Source organism: Solanum lycopersicum, chromosome 10 (genome assembly GCF_036512215.1).
Source record: "Solanum lycopersicum chromosome 10, SLM_r2.1".
Lineage (NCBI taxonomy): Eukaryota > Viridiplantae > Streptophyta > Magnoliopsida > Solanales > Solanaceae > Solanum > Solanum lycopersicum.
The window spans coordinates 29,862,313-29,881,032 of NC_090809.1; positions in this window are offsets into that span (position 1 = coordinate 29,862,313).

Genomic DNA, 18,720 nt, shown 5'->3' on the forward strand with positions numbered 1-18,720 from the left:
TAGAACATGATCATTATAAATGATCATGTACATTAAACAGTGCCTAAGGACATAGTGAGGATCCTTGGGACAATAAATGAACATTCCCAAATGATCCATAGATAATAGTTAGTTAGTAAAGTACAACCAACCCATGTGAAAAAACATGTGCAAGACATGTGAAGAAGCTGCCAAAGGAGGGGACCACCCTAACCAAATTTGGTTAGGGTAGTTAGGGGGAAATCGTGCACAAGGGACCACTCTATGTGGCGCCTAATATCCTAACAAACTCTAGGTCCTAAATAATTGTCCCAAATAGCTAAATATCCTTGGACTACCCGAAATGGACCTATTAGTGCACCCGACAACCTAGGACCAAAACCGGGTTTACACTAACCTAGTACTAGTTAAAGAGATAACCTAATACCTAACGTAGGATGGTTGAAAAGGACGCAAAAACAGTAAGCAAAGAACGCAAGAAAAAGGAAGAAAATTTAACGATTTCTCAAGGCGATTTCAAGGTGTCGTTCGAGGTGGTCTTGATAGATTAAGTTCTAAATAAGCTATGATTTTCTCTCCTTGACTTCTTTCTCCAAGAGAACATTATTTCAAAAGATTAAAAGATCTTGAAACCTAGGGTTGTTCCCTTGTTCTCGTTGAACTCCTTTGTCCCTACTATCTTTTTCGATTCCATGTTAAATAGGTTAGAGATCATGTTGTTGGTATGTGATGATGTATGATATTATGAGTAATGTATTAAATTATTAATGTCGATTAAACTCTGAATTTGTCATAATATAAAGTTAAGTTCTTAAAACGTGAATCATTAATCGACGATGTGTTAGGTACTCCCGTAATTGTTTTAAGTGGTGATTTGTTTGTAAGAATGTTGAATTGTTGTTATTGTAACATTATGAAGGTATTAAATTCATCAATTATTAATATTATGCTTTCCAATATGTCTTAAAAATGTTACCCTAAAGTAATGAACAATGATTGGTTAAGCGAATGATAGTATGTTAAGATATGATCAAAACTGTTATGTATGAAGATTATTACGGTCTGTTGGGCATACCTGCTTTAAATGTGACTTGTTGATGATGTTGTGTTCATTAAGTGATCATATTCTGTTTTTAAGATTATTAAAAACGTTATTCCTAATGTTATGTTATAAGGTTGGCTAAAAATATCTCTATGAAATAATAATTTGAGTGATTGTTTGGTTTATGCCAATAAAATGCTCTAACAATACATTATCTAAAAGGGATGCATGCAAATGACTATAATATTATGTTAAATAGTTAAAAGATTGTATAATGAAAAATATACATATCCAACCAAGCATGAAAGAATGTAAAATTGGCCTATACGAGCAATAATGGTTATGTAATCTATGCCCAAATGTTTACGCAAATACAAATAATATTCAATCTTGTATAGTACGAGTATCAAATATATTATAAGCACTTCAATAGTATGAATCCATAGCCAAGGGCATGGCATTCATTAGGAAAACTCCCAACATGCTCTAATAGAATGAACTATGAACATATGTAACTCATTGAAAGAAATGTTCATCGTCCATGATGAAACGAAGCGAATACACTAAAGTAAAGAAGTAATTTGACTTATAACATTATTAAAAGGGTATAAACTGAGTAAGTGACCATAATGGGGTGTTAATGGAAGTTAGACAAGTTTTACTTATACCTAAGCTACAATGTCAGAAAAATACTCACGAATGAAGGTGGTAGAATGTGTGAGACTAGTCACATTAACACCTAAGGATGATATTTGAGGAAAATTCACATTTAATCAATGTATATTAAGGATTATATGTAAGGACAATTCACATTTTATCAATGTAAAGTAAGGATGATATGTATGGACAATTCATATTTTATTAATGTAAAGTAAAGAGGTTATGTAAGGACAATTCACATTTATTCAATGTAAAGTAAGGATCAAAAGTCATCAAAAGAGTAATTAAATCACAATCTAGAAGCTAGCCTCCATAATGCTTGAGTCAACACTAGAATATAAAGAAGAAATGAACATTCATATAATGAGGTGAGTAATTATGTTAATATATGATGCTAATGAAAATGGTGACAACATGATAACAGACTAATGTGAAAGATGAGAGCAATCTCAAATGAGACTAAGTAAATGTTACCAAAACATACTCATCTATGAGAGTGTAAAGTTAATGAAGAGAGCAGTCTCTATGAACACTCTTATGAAAGTATTGAAGTTAAATGCACACTTAATACTAATGATTAGATGAGAAATCATCTTCAGTTATTATGTCCTCATGCTAGATGTATGAGTGGAGTGTAATGGAACTGTACATTGAGAACCGATAGGCTAGGTATGAGTAGTGAGGCCTATTTTCGGGAAGGGCAGAGGTTCACATAACTCTCATGAGATGAGATTGTCCGGCATGACGGGTATGGGTCTCCTCATATCTCCTATTCTTTGAACCTATACTGCCAATACATGGATCTAGCAAGGTTCGACTCCCTATATACGCTATCATGTTCGGTTACTTTGGCCAGTGATTCCACCACTTTTCAGTGTGGGACACACACTGGATTTCATGATGCTCACATGATCTATGTCGGTTAAGGATAAAGTTTCAAAAGAAATAATGAGTTCAGCCTCAAAGAATGAAAGATAATGAAATGAATGACATCGAAGGTGTTTGTGCAAGACAATTAGGAGGTGAAATCAGATTCAAGTAATGACATTATGTCATTCTTGGTCATTGCACTTCATGATCCCGATGAGAGTCTTAAAATTTATCTTAGGTATAGTTGGTGTTTACATCAGCCTACAAATGAATGAAATTAATAATGTGAAGTACGAATGAACGAATAAAACATACTCTGTGTTTCCTAATGAAGGCCCTCGGGTTGATATGTCTTATGATACATCATCGATTCCAAAGTCTCGTGTATATGAAATGTATAGTATATAAAGCATGAAACTAATGAAATCAATGGCATGATCAATAAAGAATTGCTTAGAAAGGTAATGAATATATAGTGTAAAGAACAACTCACTATAAGGTAGGAAAATCATTCCATAGTAATTGGATTACTTACATCTATTCGTTGTGGGTATGGGACTATAATGAATCATTGCACTTATAAGTAAAACATAGGACCAAAATGAATTATTGAACTACACAACAACAAGAATAAAATGACAGAAAAATAATTTAAGTGTACAAAGAGGAGCTCTCGTCCTAAGAGAATAAAAAATCTCAAATCTTCGCCCGAGTTGTTCTAAAATTATATTTATGATACTAATGTCTTGTAGTCATGTAAAACATGAGTTTTCTTCTTTGAATGCATTAAAATACATCATATTCATACAACATTTCACAACTAACGATTTTGGAAAGTATAGTGACTCGATTTTCCAAAAATAACATGTTTTTCAGGAAGAGCTTTCTTTTGTCATGAATAGCCTTATGTGTATGTGTGCAGACACCCATACTTATTATAAGTTTCTAGATAAACCCTACTATTTACTATTTTTATAGGTACAGGTCAGAGGAATGTTTGAAGACACTTGCAGCGGTTTAGACTTTTGCGTTTCTTTAACCATTTGGTAGGTCCTCATGATTTTTAGGATGCTACAGATTTAGTATAGCTTTTGTTTTAGAAAAATCTAGCGGATGATGTCCCTAGTTTTTCTTTCGTACTTTTATTTTGGTGCTTTTGTAATAAGGGTGTGTTAGGCAAACACATTTATGATATATTCTTATTCTATTTCAAATTGATTCTTATGATAGATGGTTGTTATATTTATGTTGAGATTAGTATATGATGAATTCATTAAATAACTTTATGAAGTCTATGTATACTTCATATGTTTAAAAGTTTTAAATTTTCCGCTAAAAATAAACATATGAATATGATGAATGCAAGATGAGGCTTGTCTGCGACCTCTGAGAGGTCGATCCCGCGGGTTGCGATTCGGATTCCAGAATCTAGGTCGTGAAAAACTTGTTATCAGATAATGACGTTAAAGTATCTAGGAATTAAAGCTCAACACAACAACGTTACGTAGTTTCTAGCTTATGGTTGTGAAGCGCGCCACAATCATGACTTAAATACTACGCGATGATAGGAAATTCTCCCTTTTTCTACTCTTTTTCGTGCTATCTAGATCTTTAACACTTTGTATCATTATAAGTATCTAACTTCCTTCTTGGGTGAATGCATAGAAGAATACACAAAAAAAATTAGGATGGCCAAGTGGTCTAAAGCGCCAGGCTCAAGATTTGGCCTTCCTAGAAAGGGGCCATAATGGAAATGCCCAACATAGACGAAAGAAGTGTGGTGAGTGTTGTTGTTAGCATGGAGGTGAATGCATGATGATGTCTAAAAGTCTGCTATGAGTATTGATGAGGAGGAGAGGAATAAGTTTGCTTGATACCAACACAATAATATGGCTTAGACATGTATTTACTTCGTAAGTGTAATTCTATCATAAAATATAGAAATAGGGTAGTAAGGTTTCAATTTTCAAATAAGTTGGGCTAAAATGAGAAGGGCGTGGTTCTAATCCAAAAGTCCAAGGCAAATGCTCAGGCTCGGCAAAATTTTTTAGCTGAACCCCACAATAGAAAGCGGTTCTATGCGTTGAAAGGATGAGAGGAAAAAGAGAAGTCAAGAGATATGGATAATGGTAACTTGCTTGGCTTCTCCTTTCCTGTTTATGTATTAATAGATCTAGGATCTATCTTTTTGTCACGAACCAATTTCTCGAGCCATGAAGGCACCTACTATAACCCATCAATAGGTAAGCCAAACCACAACCCAGAACCACACATACTGGGTGTGAGGGTAGAAACTAAACAAGACTAAGAAAATTGACTATAACAACATAAGCAAACCAAAACATAAATACAATAAAGGATCCCTCCCAGAACCTGGAAGTCACTAATACAGAGCTACTAACAAAACGAGTACAAGTCCCAACAGTGGACCACCGAAACTAGACTGTCTCGAAAAGTAAAAGACAAGTCTTTATATAAAAGATGGAGACTGAAATAGTACAAAACGCTGTGTGCTCACCCCTGTCTCCAGACCAGAAATTCTCCAAACTCGATCAATGCTGACTACCAGTGCTCGGACCTGCATCACGAAAATAGATGCAGAGCGTAGCATGAGTACCAAATAACAGGTACCAGTAGGCATCATAGGCCGACTGAACTAGAAAAGTAAAGCACTTTAAAAAGACGGAATCACAAAACTAGAGGTCAAGAACAGAAGGCTAAATAACACAATAATGCACACGAGTGTATAAAGATCTAACTAAATTAATATAAATAAGCTAACTACACCTAACTGGACCCACCATAAGCCCAGAAGGTACACTCGTGCACAAGTTTAAATAAAAACCCGAACGGACCCCCATAAGCCCGACGAGTACACAAAATAACTATAACTTAAGGAGAATAAAACTCGAGGCCAAAGAACACCGAACAAAAAAGTAAAATCTGACGGTACGGAGGTCGGGCCTTGAACCGGACGCTCACCAGAATTACACAAGTAGCCAATTGCAAAATATAAGTAACTGAGGCCGGACCTCTAACCGGATGCTCTACATACTTGAGGCCGGACCTCTAACCGGATGCTCTACATAAGTATGTGGATGTTCGAGGCCAGACTTTAAATCCGGATACCCGACAAAGATGTCGATATATGAAAGAGTCTTTATCTATCCATAATCATATAAACCCGTGGAACACAACCAGACTTAGCTAATCAATGTAAGTCCTTAAAGTTGAATCGAACTCAACTTTGAATCACGGAGCGGAAATTATTGTCACTGACGTAACTCAAGAAGTTGTAACATCGAAGAAATAAGAGTAACTATCGCTAGAGCAAGCTCATCGTCTTTCTAAATATCCAACTATTAGACTCAAGTCTGCTACATCAGTCTACAAGGATTTAAGCCGGCCGAGCGACGTCGGGGCTAAACTAAGTCCTACCAAATTTGAATCATGCATTTCTAAGGAAAATCCTAGTCAAACCTAAAGTAAGGCCCAACATACTTCTGACAACCAGTATTCAAACATACAAATAATTCATATAGCAAAGAAGGTCAATTAATAACAATAAACATGCTCACAGTTACCCGATAATTCTCAGAAAAGGCCGAAAATATGATTTTTAACACCTATGCATGATCCAATAACTACCCAACCCAAATCCCAACTAATCAACATGCATTCACATGTTCGAGTTCAATCTAAGAAGAGAAACCATAGCTTACCTGAACGCAGATCACGTGCGCTCCAAAATTCACTCCCCGGATCTTTTACTTTCTAAAAGGCCTCGAAACGTTGATACACTATCAGAAATAGAATCAGAAAGTTATTACAGTCATTTAAACACTAAAATCGCAAGAAACGGAGACGGGTCAATTTCACAGTCAAAATGGAAAAAGTGGGATCCGCATTGAGAAATCCCGAATTAACCCCAAATAAAAGTCCTAAATAACTCTCGAAACTTGTATACCAGAATGGAGCACAATTCAGGACTCAAAACAGTCCCAACATGAACATGCAACAAAAGAACCCAAATTCTAAGCTAAAAATCAGCAACTATGGCAGCAGCTACTTACAAGATTTTACCAAAAATGAAGCTCCAACCGCCAAAACCAACCACACCACGACGATCCTCACAAAAAACCCCACAATATAGGCTCTTGAATCACTTGATTCGGACCTAAAATGGCCAAGAAATTATCTTCTAAAATTTCCCAAAACTTGTGCTCGAAAATGAGCTATGACAGCAGTTAAAACCCAAAATTTACCTCATATCGGGTGCCCAAATCAGATTCCAAGCTCACAAATGCGTTGCCCTCGAAAAATCTCAAAACTTAGCCTTTGAATCGCCCAATTTGGAGTTGTATAGCTCAAGATATTAAGATTCCAAAGTAAGACACAAAGCTGACAGTTGGGCTATTAAAGGGGCTGCACCAGATTCAGCTTTGCCTACTTTCTTTAAAGTCTCCGACGGGTGCTCCAAATCCGTTCGGAACCTGATAAAAATAAAATAGATATGCTACCCTACAAAAGTCGACATTCCGGACTCAAAGGCGCAGTCAAAATTTTCATCAGAGGTAATCTCGATAAAATGTGGGTCTTACTTCAATTGACCATTTTAAGTCAAAAACCACAAAAGGGCTCGAAAAAATATCAAAAACCTCAAAACCCGAAAGAAGGGTCAAACTAGACCAAACTCGACATTCTGGGGCTAACCGCACTGACAGAATTCTTATCCGAGCGCGTTTACTCAGAATATTGACTAAAGTCAAACTTAGCCTTTAAACGTAAAGTTAAAACGCCTAATCCCACCAACTCACACTGAAAACTTTGGGAGTCATGTCGACAATGCTACTAGACTAAAATGACCCTTCCGGAACTGATGGAATCGTCGAAATTAGATTCTGATGTCATCTTCTTGAACTTTTGATCGAAAATGATCGTTCAAGGTTCATAAGCTCCAAAAATATTAAAACTCACACAATAACCAAACGAATGACCAGGTGATCGATCTGTCAGTCCCAGCAAGTCATAAATGACTTGGAATCGCTATAGGAACGCTCTAAACGATGTACAGAAGATAAAACACTAAAATGACAATGAGGGTCATTACACTTTTCTATGGTAAATCCTTTTGTGGCTAATAAATTTGACTTACTTTATGAAATCTTACATGAACCATTTCTAGTTAGTACTTCTATAAGAGACAATGTTAAGGCCGAAGGGGTATATAGAGAAGTACATGGCATAGTGGCAAGTCCCTTTTAAATTAAGTTGGGCGTCATTAGGTTCAAATCATACGTCCAACCAGATATTATCTAAGAGGTTAGATATACTCTTCATAAGTCTGGCTTATTTTTAATAAACTCTAAGCTTAAGTGCTTTAGTCGATTTGGTGTGATTGGTCACTGATCGTATGTCTTATAATAGCACTAAGTTAGTTAAAACAAAGTTATGTTGCATTTTATGTTGCTGTTTTCTGTAGCATAGGAATGTTTCTGTGTTGCATAATTTGTGATGTGCATTAAGTTAAGTGTGATGGACAAGAAAATTCCACAACCCCAAATATGAAGCTTCAACAAGCTTGAAAGATATGAATCATCCAAATAAGTGTGAATTAGATATTCACAAAAGAAAAATTTAAGTACGACAAATTAAGTCACCCTCTTTGTTTTAATGATGTATAAGTTTCATTCAGGGACGAATGTTCCTAATGCGGGGATAATGTAACATCCTAGAAAATTACATGCCTAGTGAAAAGTCCAATAAGTCTGTAAGAATGCGATTGGTGGTACATAGGATTCTCAATGCCTAATATTGAGAAATAAACAACATAGTATATAAAATTGGATAAGGGGTATTAGAAAATTTCTATATAATACCCAAATAAGCAAAATATTGGGAATATTAGAAAATATTGGCTTAAAGGATGTTACCAATTTTCTAACATAAAATAGCTTGTATAATAAATGTACCTTTAATGAAGACCCTAAGCTAAAAACATATATTTTATAGTATTTGCACACAAAGTACTATGCATACAAGTGTCAAGCCTTATACCATAGAACATGATTATTTAAAATGATCATGTAAATTAAACAGTGCCCAAGGACATAGTGAGGATCCTTGGGACAATAAGTAAACATTCCCAAATGAACCATAAGTAATAGTTAGTTAGGGAAGTACAACCAACCCATGTGCTAGCACATGTGCAAGACATGTGAAGAAGCAGCCAAAGGAAGGGACCACACTAACCGAATTTGGATAGGGTAGTTAGGGAAAATATGTACAAAAGTGACCACTACATGTGCGGTTTAACATCCTAACAAACTTTAGGTCCTCAATAACTATCCCAACTAGATAAATTACCTAGGACTAGCCGAATTTGACTCATCAGTGCACCCGACAACCTAGGACCAAAACCGAGTTGACACTAACCACGTACTAGTTAAAGAGACAACCTAGTACCTAATCTAGTATGGTCCAAAAGGTTAGTTATGGTCCTAACAATTTAGCGGTACTTTAGTAATTCCCCTATGTTACCTAATTAATTAATTTATCAAGTTAATAAATAAATTTACAAGGTCTAAAACCAAAAATAAAAAGAAAATTTTAAGATTACGGTTAAGACAACAAAGGGCCAACCTAGTACCTAACCTAGGATGGTCCAAAGAATTAGTTATGATCCGAATCACGTAAGGGTATTTTTGTTATTACAATAGTTAAAAGTTTACTAAAATAGTTAATTTAGAAACTTAAATAATTAATTTAAAGAGTAAAAACCAGTCACAAAGCAATATCCTGATTTCAGTTAAAACAAGTAAAAGAAAACCTAGTACCTAACCTAGGATGGTTCAATGGATTAGTTATGGTTATAACGACTTAAGAGTACTTTATTAATTACTTTTGTCACTTAATTAATCTAATTAGTCGTTTTATTAATTAAATTAAAGGGGTTAAACTGAAATTCATACACTTACCTAGTACAACTTAAGAAACATCCTAGTACTTAACCTAGGATGGTCAAAAATGGTTAATTTATGTTCCAATGATATAGGGGCACTTTAATAGTTACCCTAGGTACCTTAATTAATTAAATTTTCCATTTAATTAATTAATTTATATTGAAAAAACGAAATTCTTTGGAAAAATTTACGAATTGAACAAGTATTGTGTTTTTCTAGTTCTAGTCAATCTACGAGGGCCTTTTTAGTAATTAGTTAATTTATATATTTAATTAACTTATTACACCCTAAGTTTAATGAGTAAATATAAGTCCTTAAACCTAAAAGTGACGTTCAAACACATAGAGAAAAAGGATGCAAAAATAGTAAGCAACAAACACAAGAAAAAGGCAGAAAATTTATCGATTTCTATAGGGCGATTTCAAGGTTTCGTTCAAGGTGGTTTTCATACATTAAGTTCTAAATAAGTTATGGATTTATATCCTGGAATTCTTTCCCCAAGAGAACTTTCTCTCCATCAATTCAAAGATTTTGAAAACTACGGTTGTTCCAGTGTTCTCGTCGTACTCCTTTGTCCCTAGTATCCTTTTCGATTCCATGGTGAATAGGTTAGAGATCATGTTGTTTGTATGTGGTGATGGATGATCTTATGTCTATTGTTCTTGAATTAATAAAATCGATTAAAATATGAATTTGTGATAATATAAAGTTAAGTGCTTAAAACGTGAATCATGAATCAACGATGTTTTAGTTACACTCGTAATTATTTTAAATGTTGATGTGTTTCTCCGAATGTTGTATTGATGTTGTTATGAAATTATGAAGATGTTAAATTCATAAAATATTAATATTATTCTGTCCAATATGTCTTAAAAACGTTACCCTAAAGTCATGAACCAAGATAGGTTAAGATAATGATAGTATGTTAAGATGTGTTCGAAACTATTATGTAAGATGATGATTACAATTTGTTGTGCATACCTACTTTAAATGTTACCTGTTGATGATGTTGTGTTCATTAAAGTATCAAATTATTCTATTCAAGATGGTTAAAAATGTTACGTCTGATGTTATGTTATAAGGTTGGCTAAAAAGATCTCTATGAAATCATAGTTTGAGTGATTGTTTGGCTTATGCCAGTAAAATGGCAAACAATACATTGTCCAAAATGGATGCATGTAAATGTATATAATATTTAAAAGATTTTCTAATGAACAATATAGATATCCAATCAAACACAGAAGAATGTAAAATTGGCCTATACCAGCAAAGATGGTTATGTAATCTTTACCCAAATGTTTATGCCAATACTAATCATAGGCCAATATTGTATAATAAGAGTATCTAATATATTATAAGTACTTCTAAATTAATTCAATGAAACATTAACAAAGGGCATTTCATCCATTGGGACAACTCCCAACATGATCTAAAAGAATGAACTATGAACATTTGTAACTCATTGAAAGAAGTGTTCATCGTCCATAAATGATGAAATGAAGGTGCTACACAGAAGTAAAGAAGTAACGTGAGTTATAACATAATTAAAGGGTTCTAAATTAAGTAAGTGACCAGTATGGGGTGTTAAAGGAAGTTAGACAAGTTTTACTTACACCTAATCTACAATGTTAGAAGAATACTCACGAATGAAGGTGTTAGAAAGTGTGAGACTAGTCACATTAACACTTAAGTATGATATGTGAGGAAAATTCATATTTCATCAATGTAAAGTAAGGATGATATGTAAGGACAATTAACATTTTATCAATGTAAAGTAAGGATGTTATGTAAGGAAAATTCACATTTCATCAATGTAAAGTAATTATGACAAGTCATCAAAATTGTAAGTAAATCTCAGTCTAGTAGGAAGCTTCCATAATGCTTGTGTCAACACTAGAATGTAAAGAAGAAATGAACATTCACGTAATAAGGTGAGTAATTATGTTAATCTATGATGCTAATGAAAATGGTGACCACATGATAAGAGGCTAATGTGAAAGATGAGACTAATCTCAAATGAGACGAAGTAAATGTTACCAAAACGTACTCACCTATGAGAGTCTAAAGTTAATGAAGAGACCAGTCTCTATGAACACTCTAATGAAAATATTGAAGTTTATGCACACTTAATACTAATTATTATATGGGAAGTAATCTAATAAGATATTATGTCCTCGTGCTAGAAGTCAGCTTCCATGATGTATGAGTTTAGTGTAACGGAACTTTATAATAAGCACCGATAAGCAAGCTATGAGCGGTGATGCCTTCTTTCAGGAAGGGCGGAGGTTCAGGTAAATCTCATGAGATGAGATTGTCCGGCATGCCGGGTATGATTCTCCTTATATTTCCTAGTCTTTGAACCTATTTTTCAAACATGAATCTAGCATGGTTCGACTCCATATATACGCTAGAATGTTCGGGTCACTTTGGCCAGTGATTCCACCTCTTTTGGGTATTGGGGATTACATTGGATTTCATGAATCTCACATTATATATGTTTGTTAAGATTAAATTTCCCAAAGAAAAAATGAGTCCAACCTCAAAGTATGAAAGATAATGAAATGAACGATACCGAAGGTGTTTGTGCAAGACAAATAGGAGGTGAAATCAGATTGAAGTAATGACATTAGTTGATTCTTGGTCATTGCACTTCATGATACTATTGAGAGTCTTTAACTTCATCCTAGGTATAACTGGTGTTTACATCAGCCTACGAATTAATGAAATGAATAATTTGAAGTATGAATGAACAAATGAAGCACTCTGTGTTTGCTAAAGAAGGTCCTAAGGTTGAGGTCCCATATGTTGGGCTCTCACTTGAGATGTCTTAGTCTACCAGAACAATTTCAAAGTCTCATGTATATGAAATGTATAATATATAAAACTTGAAAGTAATGACATCAATTGCACGATCAATAGATAATTTCTTATGAATGGTAATGAAAATATAGTGTAAAGAATGACTCACTATAAGGTAGGGAAATCATTTTTTAGTATTTTGATTACTTACATCGATTCATTATGGGTATGGGACTACAATGAATAATTGCAACTATAAGTAAAACATAGGACCAAAAGGAATTATTGAACTACTCAATGACAAGAAGAAAAATACTGAAAAATAATGTAAGTGTACAAAGAGGAACTCTCGGCCTAAGAGGATAAAAAATCTCAAAGCTTCGCCCCAGTTTTTCTAAAATTATGTTGATGATACATATGTCTTGTAATAATATATAAAATAAGTAGTGTGCTTTGAATTCATTAAAATACATTACATTCATACGACAATTCACAACTAACGATTTTGGGAAGTCTAGTGATAGGGCTTTCAAAAAGTAGCATATTTTTTTAATAAGAGATTTCTCTGTTCATACGTAGCCTTATGTGTATGTGTGAATACAACCATACTTAGTACAGGTGGTGTATTAACCCCTACTATTTACTATTTTTATAGGTGCAGGACATTGGACAGGTTGACGACACTTGCAGCGGTTTGGACTTCAGCGTTTCTCCAAACCATTTCGTATGTCCTCATGATTTTGAGGTTGCTACAGATTAGTCTAGCCTTAGTTTTTGAAAAATATGTTAGATGTTGTCCCTAGCGTTTCTTTCGTACTTTCATTTCGAATCTTTTGTAATAAGGACGTTTTGGCAAACGTATTTATGATATAATCTTATTCTATTTCAAACTGATTCTGATGATTGATAGTTGTAATATTTATGTTGAGCTTAGTATATGATGAATTCATAAAATAACTATATGAAGTCTATGTATACTTTATATGTTTAAAAGTTTTAAATTTTTCGCTAAAAATAACAATATGAATATGATGAATGCAAGATGAGGCTTCTCTGCGACCTCTTAGAGGTCAATGACGCGGGTTGCGATCCGGATTCAAGAATCTGGGTCGTGACAGAATAAAGGGACCATTATATACTATGTCCCACAATTCAGTATCCTCAACGATTAAAAATTCATGCATCCTTTTTTTCCCACCAACTATAGAATTGGCCATTTAAATAAGGTGCTATGGGTGATGAATGTCCTTCTTCTAAGTTAAGTGGAGCAATAATTCTTCCACAAGAATATCTCTTGGAGTTAACCAGCTAGAGAGCCCCTGCTCTGATACCAATTGTAATGATGTATGTATCCTCTATCAGTCAATGGTATAGGTCCCTTTACACAACAAGAATAGTTATGTAGGCCTAAGCGATAAGATAAACAACACAATTAGTTGATGTGGAAACACCCTTGCTCAAAGGCAGTGAAAATCATGACTTGTCCTCAAAAAATTCAACCCAACTCCATTTCACTCAAATGCAGCAATAGTTCAGATTACAACTTCTTCAAACCTTAGAATTTACCTCTAAATCGCTCCAACCTCGATAATTGATACTCTCAAACATACTTCTCAAATAAGAAGTAAAGCGGTCGTATCAAGTAAAGAACCCAACTAATGAGGATAGGATCGCTCCCACGAGGAAAATAGTTCAGACTTAACTTCAATCTATTATTACTATTATTTAGTAAATTATTTCCTTGGAAAACAAAGGCGATAAAAGGGGTTTTTTTTATTTATAAATGAATGAAAATAATTAGCTAAATGAAAGTAGACAACTAACAGATTCAAATGTTGTAGTTAAAGTAGTTAAAAAAAGTAACTAGGGTTTATGTGTTCCCCACATGTTCCTAACTTGATAATTCTAACTATAACAAGTTTTTCCTAGTATCTTGCATGCAAAGTGATAAGTTACGTATTTCTAAATCCTTTGTCCGACATCTAGAAAATTTCACTCTGCACCTTGAACCGGCTACGTGTGTTATTATACTAACCCTTACCTTTACCCCATATTAAGCATTGTATTCGATATTTGACTAAGTTATTACCTCGTACCAATTAATACTAGCCTATTATATAGTTTACACTAAATCTACGTTGATAATTATATTCCTATTATCTACCTCCTTTATCCGGCAAATAGCATGAAGGCGAGTTCTAATGTTGTCCATCCGTTATAAAGACTTCTAAGAGAAAGAATTATCAATACATGTAAGACACTATTCTAGAATTGTTATTTTAGTTAGATTTTATCTTATTATTCACCCATGGTTCCTACAACCCTAGTTATGGAGTTTAGTTACCCATAGTCATAATAGCAATATTCATATATATAATATAAGAGTTCATGCACTTACTCCAATGAGAAAGAATAAAATCCTTAAATTTACTTGATTAATCGACAAAATCACTAATAATCAACTCCAGAGAAAAGTGTAACAATCCAAAGTGTAATAATCAAAATAAGCTACTCACAAACAATCTAACATAAAAGTGTCTGATCATCAATAGTCTAACCCCAAAAATGAGGTTTTTTGAACTATTTTTTAAAAAAAACTAATCAAAGAAAGACTCTATTTGCTAAAAATCTCTCAAAACACGGCTGGGTCGGTGGACCTTGTGACGGTTTGTCGAGGTCATGACGGGCCATCATAGACTTCATTGTCCAATACTTTGCAAATTCCGCTGTTGCTTTCTTCATTACCCTCGACGGCAGGTATGACAGATCGTCAAAGTCACAACGGTCCGTCGAGGATCTCCATTCCATAACACTTAAACTCTTGGAATTTGGGTACTTGGACTACCTCTCTGATCTTTATGATGAACTAGTAGGATGGACCGTCATGGCTACGACGGTCCGTCATGCAATTCCTAACCCCACACTTGGTCAGACTTCCCCATCTACCTTCATCAACTTTATTACGATGCCACCTACGGACCGTCACAAGCACAACAGACCGTCACAAGATTCGTAGGTGGTAACTTTTCTACATTTCTTGCTCAAAAACATCTGCGTTCATCTTTAGACAGATTTCCATCTAATAAAGAGAAACTTTCATAAAAATTAATTAAAAAAGGCTTTTGGACACACACTAAACATAAGGAAAAAGCATTAAAAGTATCGTGAAACCACGTTATATCAATACCCTCAACTTAAATTCGTTGTTTGTCCTCAAGCGACGCACTATGACTCACTACAAAATCATGGTACAATAGTATCCAGGTTTTATCTTTCGCAATCATTTGGCTATTAATCCTGATATATTTATGCATGCTATCACTATTAGGCTTGAATTATGTGGAATCATACCATGACATAGACTCACCACAAACTAACACCTATCCTCTTCAATTTCTCACCGAGGTGCTAATATTTTCAGTATTTGAACTAGTGCCCTTACTTCAAAACAACATCCTCATTTTTCACACAATGATTTCAGTTTGAGTATAAGGATTACTTTTCAACACTCACCATGAGAACAAATTCACAACTGATTCATACATATTGTCATAAGCTTGTCCTTATTTTCACTGCTTTTAGTTAGCTTTATAACTCTTAGGATCAAGCTAAGACATTCTTAGCTTGTAACGTAGGCTCAGGGTAAGGAAGGGTATATTTAGGTATACTTTAGTGACTTTTTGCCCTCCATGACATATCGGCTGAACATACCACTTTTTATCATTTTATTTTTCCCAATTTCTCATATTCTTTCACCTTGCTATTTTCCATTCTTTCTTCATTTGTGTATGTGAATCTCTTCTTTTATTGCTTGTATTTATTGTTTTTTTACTTTTGTTTCAAAAGGTTCTTAAGTAACTTTACCTTTGTTCTTTGAACCCCATTTTCCAGAGCATTCCTCATAATAGTCACCCTAAACTCATGGCTTTGCCATGAGTCAAAGTACACAATAACCAAAGTTTGGTAATGGCCATAAAAAAGGTGTTTACTGTATTAGCGACCCTCAACTTATGCTTTTGGTATAAGCTAAGGTGCACATGTCCAAGGAGGGACCAGTGCGAACATATTATTCTCAGAAAAGATCAGTTGGGGTGAAAAAGAAAGGTCTAGTTTAAGCTCAAATCATTTGGATCAAAGAAGGATTCATTTCGATTGTTTTTTAGACTAAAAATGGCTACATTGAACAAGGGCCTATGATCCTTTCCTAATTGTCTATTACAACTATCTTTTTCAAGGACTAACCATGCAAGTTCTAGCTTAGTTTAAATAGTGGTCTATTCAAATCTTCCTCAAACTAACATGACATTTCATTACTCTACCAGATTATCAGACACGTAGTTCGAATTTTAGACTTAGGGTCATGCAGTGGTGTATCTCTATGCCATGCTTAGAGCAACACATTTATCAATTACTATGCCTAGTCATGCATCATTTTCTTTTCATCAGGATATTATTTTAGCTATCATGCTTCATAGTTAAACTATGTACACAAGATATACACATGCCGGTTCAACAGTAAAAATAATCAGTCTCTTGGGAAAAAGACCACAGGCTACAAAACCCTAAAATAGGATAGTTAATTAGGCTACTCATACTTCACCCTAGCACTGACTTTCCATTTACCCCACCCCCAACAAAAAGACATGCAATTGTCCCTAATGAATAAAAAAATTAAAATATTAGAGTGGTAGGTGAAGCAAACCTGGGGCGCAAAGCGCCGATAATCAGCAAGCTGGTGGGTCCGGTTCCCCGTAACCCATTACCTATGTAATCTGGACACTCTAAGTAGTGTCCTCTTCAGTAACAACACTATAAGCAGTGCCTCCCTCTATTGCCACATCTCTAGAGCTAGATGCCCCAACAGCTGACTCTACAGCCATCATCTGATGCGCCTCCTCATCAGGAAGCGAGGCTCTTCTCGCAGCCTCTATCTCACGACGTTCCTTCTTCCGTGTTCTATCCTCATCCTCCTCTTGACCCCTATGCCTCTTGGAATACTGTCGAGGGAGAAGTGGTGGAATCTTAGAAGTGGCAAATAAGGCGCCATCACTGTGTCCTCAGCATGCTCTGAAGAAGGGGACTTAAACTTAGGCACTGTATCGTCTAGGATCATATCAATGTCTTCTCAAGGACTCTCGACTGCAGTCTGAAGGGTTGACACATCCACATAAGGGGTTGGCCAGGCTAGCACCCGCAACTCAAAAGCGTCCAAGAACTGATGAACCTCAGCGATTATCTACTCGGTGTGCTAGACCATTCTCCTCTCCAAGCGCTATTCTGCCTCATCAATAGACCTCTGCATCCAAGGCTGGATGTGATGCAAAAAAGTAGCCATCCGTGCCTCTAGTTTCTAGACCCTAGCAAGCGGGATTAGAGTGGGGAAAGGGGTTGAGCGAGAGGAGCTCGGGGTAGTGGTACTACTCGAGATAAAATTTACTTGGGTATAGTTAGTGGTTTCAGAAGCAGCTTAAGTAGTCGTGCGAGCCTATGCTACCGTATCAACGAGATTGTAACCAAGTGGAGGAAACTCTTGACGGGGCCCTCTGCATGAAGCCAACTCATTGGCCTTATCCCTGATTAGTACTATATCAATAGTGCCTAGCAGGGTCTTGAGCTGGTAAATATGCCAGATGGGCACACCTGCGAACCTTCATCAAGAAAATATCATGCACGCAAAATGGTAAGTAGTTGTGATTTTAAAAACCCTCTTGTGCATGACCGCCTGTAGAAGCCAAGAAAATCCCACCTCAAACCTGGTTATCATTGCCGCCATAAGAAATGCATGATCCCATGTGAGCATATTATGAGACGCTATTGGAGAAAGGCAGTGGCGGACAATCAACCATAAGAACTTATCCGTGAAGGTCAGGTTAGCATTCTTGATGGCTCCCTTGGGCTGAGTTACCTAGTCAGCACCCTCTCCATCAAAATACAAGTGCAGGATTATCCACCTCTTGGTGCTCTGTCTCAGTGATGGCTCACGCAAGAATTGGCCATCATTGACAATTTCCACCGTCAGTCAAACTCGGTGGTGAGAGGGGTCCAGTTGGCATCAACATCCTCGTCGTATAGATGCCAGCGGATGGCAGACAGGAAGATATCAACCTCAATGCCACGTACTCGGACATGCTCTAGTGTCCTGTTTGGCGGGGGTAGCCCGCCTATAAATCTGTGATTTTAGATTAGCCACGTAGGAGGCGTAGAACTCTCTAACTAACTCTTCACTATAACGGCCCGAAGAACACGCTGTTTACTCCAATCGGTGTCTGTTGAAGAGATTGTGGATTTCTTGCATAGTAGGGAGACTTTCCATAAGAACACATCTCTCCAATTTAAGGGTCCGTGTCATGACTCTTTACTCATTCAGAAAATTTGCGTCTAAATACACTCGATACTGCCCGTCAACAC